Source organism: Gadus macrocephalus, chromosome 13 (genome assembly GCF_031168955.1).
Source record: "Gadus macrocephalus chromosome 13, ASM3116895v1".
Classification (NCBI taxonomy): domain Eukaryota; kingdom Metazoa; phylum Chordata; class Actinopteri; order Gadiformes; family Gadidae; genus Gadus; species Gadus macrocephalus.
This window is the reverse complement of record NC_082394.1, coordinates 21,504,955-21,509,933: the sequence shown is the minus strand read 5'-3', so window position 1 is coordinate 21,509,933 and position 4,979 is coordinate 21,504,955. Positions and strand designations below refer to the sequence as shown.

Here is a 4,979-nt window from a genome sequence, read left to right as displayed (position 1 = left end):
GTTCTCTGATACCTTCGCAGATGATGTTCCACCTCTTTTTGCTTTGCTGTCATATCTGCTGGGAACTTCAACAGCTTCAACACCTTCTTAGTTGTTGCTTTAAGATTAGCATACATCTGTGTTAGCTTCTCATAATTCAGAGTGATGTATGGAGTTGTGCTTCCCCTCCAACAATCAATAACAAACATTGGCTTTTGCACAAGTTTCTGCAATTTCTGTCAGGATTGTTGGAAGATTGTCGGCTGAGATTCTTCTTCTGCATTCATAGTTGTCAAGAGTCTCCAGAAGGTCATCAATTTCAACAGATGAGAAATCTTGTAAAGCTTGCTTGAGGATCTCTCGGTCTTGACAGCTTACAAACTGCAGAAAGCTTTCCGTCAGGTAACTGTACACAGCTCCAAATAACATCTCCTCCACAAAAGCAGATGCAAGCTTGATAGGAAGGTCTATCTTGGTATCCTCTCACAAAAATTCTGCCGATGGCTTTCCAGGTTTCAGCCTTGAAATCATGTCTGATAAAGGGTGCTTTTATTGTTGTTCCAAGTGTGCAACAATCATAGAAGTCTAGCCAAAAAGCACTGAGGACATCTCTAAGAACTCCTGACCCAACGCCAGCTTCCTCTTTTTTATCTGGAAGAATTCGCTTCACTACCAGTGGTCTGGTCAGAGTGTCTGTGTCAGAAAATGCTTCAATCATGTCATTGAGAGAATTTGAATAGTGGATAGTTATCATTTTTGCTTGAGTTGTGTGGTCAGGTGTTTCCACCTCATAAATCAGTGTGTCATTCAAATCGAAATCAGCATCTGGTTGTGGGCCGAATGTAATTTCGGGATCAGAGATATATGGGTTATGTGACACTAAGTCATAGTTTTGCAGAAGAACTACATCCTCCTGTAATACTTCTGGTAGAAGAAAACTGCTCTCTGACAGCACTGGGAAGTCTGTTGACTGAGTGATTTGTAGCAGTTGAACCATCTGTGGTACCTGGGTGAGGACGACTAACCTGGTCTTCTGCTGAGCAACTGGACACCAGAGACAGGGATCATAGGCAGAGGCGTCTTCATCTGAGTGTGGTTTAGGCTGAGTGGCAATATAGAAACGCAGCTTGGCTAGTTTGACAGTGTCGTATATTGCAAATTGAGACATGATCAGTGAAAGGGTTTTGTTTGAAGTCCCACACATCAAATGTGTCTGATTCATGGCCTTTAAAGGCCATGGTGCAGGTTTTATTTTTTTCGGATTTGCGCCATTTGCGTGTTGGTAATAAACATTTTAATGGTTACCTATTGTATTTAATGTGGTTGGGTATCACAAAACGGAATTTAATACGAAAAAGTGGGTCATATTGGAGCGGTTTGCGATAGCTTCTCATTTCTCCCGGAAACCGTTGCATGACGTCACGGTAGGGAGACGACAGACGTAGCCCTTCGAGACCCATTGAGAGTAGAGAGTACGAGAGAGATAAGAGACAGATAAGTAAGAGATAAATACATAGATACATATATAGATAGCCTAGATAGATAGATGGATAGACATATAGATAGATAGAGATAGACAGAATAGATAGATATATAGACCGATATAGATATAGACCGAGATAGGGAGACAGGCAGACAGATAGCATAGCATAGCGAGTTAGGTAGGTAGGTGGGTAGGTAGGTGTAGCATAGCGAGTTAGGTAGGTGGGTAGGTAGGTGTAGCTTTAGAATGGTGTACAACTGTGTTTGTGCTGGGTGTAATAATTCTAGCAGAACAGGACACAGGGTCCATGCCTTTCCGAAGGACAAGGCAACCCTCAGACAGTGGGTACAGTTTGTCCGCGTTAGACGGGCAGATTTTTCTATTCCCTCGGTCACTAAGAACTCCAAGGTCTGCAGCGCTCATTTCACGGAGGAAGATTACGACCAAGGGGATATCAGGAGGGTATCTCTCGGGTTGGCACAGCTTATTCCGAACGCCGTGCCTTCTGTGCACACGCATCTCTCTGCCTGCCCTGCCCCGAGACCGAGAGGCACCAAGATCAGTGCCGCCAGCCGCAAGCGAGAGCTGGCTATGGTAAGCCTCATGGTAATGTTTACAAGCTGTGCGTTAGCTAGCCCTGTGTATACTATATACCGTATTCCCTTTGACACCGCCTCCACTACAGTCGTGACTCATGATCAGTCTGACATTAGAAAAGAACATTTCGTGATTCATGAATATGAACCAAAACAAAATTGTCCTGAAGTAAATGTCCAAAAGCTTGTCATATCTAACTAGAAAGCGCCATGGCTAGTGTTTGGATCACTGGCGCTCATCAAGCGGCTTTCACAACAGTGTGTGTGTGTTCTATTTAGTTGATGGATTTAATTGCCCTTTTCCTGATGGAAAGTGACTATTACGGTCCTCTTTCATATGTATTTAGACGTGACTGTGTCACTGACGCTAATTTATTTACGCAAGATGTTGACAGATGCCTCACCGTGTGAGACCACGGACAGTGTCAATGCTGCTACGGTAGAGGACCCCTTGCTCTACTCCACTTGTGACACTGGGACACAATGTATTTTGAAGCCCCTTGGAAGGTCTCACGGTAAATCTTGTTATTTTTTTAGTGGTTGATATGCTGTCTAAAACATACGTTGCCAAATTATATGCATGCAGGAAATTTCCAAACACATTGCTAAAATTAATACATAACCTAGATCAAAACATAACCGCTTAGATTTGCCATGATTGTCATCTGTTTGGGTATGTTTATTGACTCTGCCACAGCTGTGCAAGTGAACCTGAAGCCCAAGATGGTCAGCATGGGGACACAAACTTTCACCCCCCTCACTAGTCCTGACCCAACGGATGGAGAAGATGATCTCTCTGTCATCAGTGATGCATCATGGGTACCAGGAGACCAGATGTCTGAGGAGGATGAGGAGGTGTTGTGTGAGGAGCCATCTCAAACTTGTGACCCCCACCAAAAGTGAGATAATTTAAAGCCAACATAGACCAACTTTGAATTTTCATTTTCGTGCATCTGTAGTTTGACTGACACCCCCCCCCCCTCTTTTTTGTTGTAGTGGCATTGACAAATTCATTGTTTGCCAAGAGGAGCTCATGGCCCTGTTTGCCATCTGTCCGGCCTGTTGTGAGAAGTCAGATAGTAGAATCGTGCAGCAGGAAGGAACATTTGTTAAAATAGAGCAGGTAGGGTTTTGTTTACACTGCAGGCCATATCTGATTAGAAAATCAGAATATCTTACTAAAATCTAATAGCCCTGACTGTCTGCCCACATTGCTCATTGCAAGTGATCAGTGCATCCTCCTATCCACATTAGTTGCTATAACAGTCTAATATCTTGTGGATTTATAATGGCTAGCTTGGTTGGTGCTGACGTTGCTTCTTTTTCAAATTAGTCTTTCCAGTTAATTTACAATGTATGTACCAGGCTTGCTTTAGTCTGTGGGTTTATGATACCATCATATTTGAGTGTTATACACTGATTGTCATGTTTTTTTTTTTCTAAATATCTAGGTCTGTGCATGTGGCTACCAGCGTTTCTGGCAAAACCAGCCGATCCTAAACAGGAATATGCCAACCTGTAACCTCCTTTTAAGCGGGGCCATCCATTTCTCTGGATGTTTGGCCACCCAGACATTACGGATGATGACCCTGTTTGGCCTTCAGTGCATCAGCGCAAGCACTTTCTTTCGCCATCAGCGCCGTTACACCACCCCCGTCATCATTCAGGCCTGGCAGAACGAGCAGGCCAAGAATTTTAGTGACCTCAAGGCAATGGATGGAGGCCTAGTTGTTGCTGGTGACTGCAGGTAAAGCAGAATTTGCTGATTCTATGCTAGCTGCCACTAAGGGGTATGAACTTTAATAATCTCATGTCATTGTTAATTTTGTATCCTAATACTGTTCTCCACACTTTGTTTGTGCGAGAGCTCATAGACCAGTTGCACTTTTTTTTTTTATTTGTTATCATGCAGGGCGGCTTTAGTTTACATTTGCAGATGTCATGGTGGATTGTCTTTACAGACACTGGTTATTAAAAACTTGAAACATAATTTTAATTTCTAATTATCCCCAGGTCAGATTCTCCAGGGCACTGTGCAAAGTACGGCTCCTACACATTGATAGAGGACAGAGTAAACAAGGTGGTTGATGTTCAGCTTGTTCAGGTAAGCCTGATGTTATTAGACAGAAAGAAATGAACTCTCTGCAATTTGTTAAATGGACTGCATCTTAATATAGCACTTTTCCACGTGTACAACCATGCATAGGGCTACACTTACACTTATGTTATGTTGCAGAGCTCAGAGGTCCCCAACAGCTCTTGGTGTGAGATGGAGGGGCTCAAGCGCAGCATCGGCTTGCTGAGGCGGAACGACCTGCATTTGTCAACCCTCATCACAGACAGACATCGCCAGGTATTTACAAAAAGAAAAATAATGTAGATTTATGAATTTCACTGAGGCTGGACGTGGCCAGACAGTGCAAGCATCCACAAAAGTTTGCTCTTTACTCCTTAGGTTGCCAAATGGGTGAGAGAAGAGCTGTGCCCTGAAGGGACACAGCATTATTTTGATGTCTGGCACATTGGGAAAAGTATGTATCCATTGTTGGAACGTTTAAGCAGTTTTTGTTGTTGCATTTCGATTAATACCATTAGTTCTAAACCAGGTCTGGGGAAGGCCTTGGATACAGCCTCAAAAGACAGACAGTGTGAACAACTACAGTTGTGGAGGCCAGCCATAGTAAACCACCTGTACTGGACTGCAGCCTCAACCCCTGATGGCAATCCAGCTGTGATGGAGGCCAAATGGAGAAGCTTGGTGAATCACATTCAGGACATCCACGACCATGACACCCCTGCCTTCTCCAGTTGCGCTCATGCCCCTCTGGAGGGGGATCAACGAGATAAAGAGTGGCTGGAACCAGGTACAGTACACAGTATGTGGCATTATGAATGCTCTACAGGGTTTCCATTTAAATCAT

At 43.7% G+C, this 4,979-nt stretch overlaps 1 long non-coding RNA gene across 1 annotated transcript; it reads left to right on the top strand.

Annotated features, from left to right (window-relative positions):
- Positions 1 to 1,945: 1,945 nt before the first annotated feature.
- Positions 1,946 to 3,700, top strand: LOC132470487 (uncharacterized). The gene is made up of 4 exons (XR_009528649.1): positions 1,946 to 2,573; positions 2,756 to 2,957; positions 3,055 to 3,181; positions 3,510 to 3,700. It is a non-coding gene; the product is annotated as an uncharacterized LOC132470487 (long non-coding RNA).
- Positions 3,701 to 4,979: the final 1,279 nt, after the last annotated feature.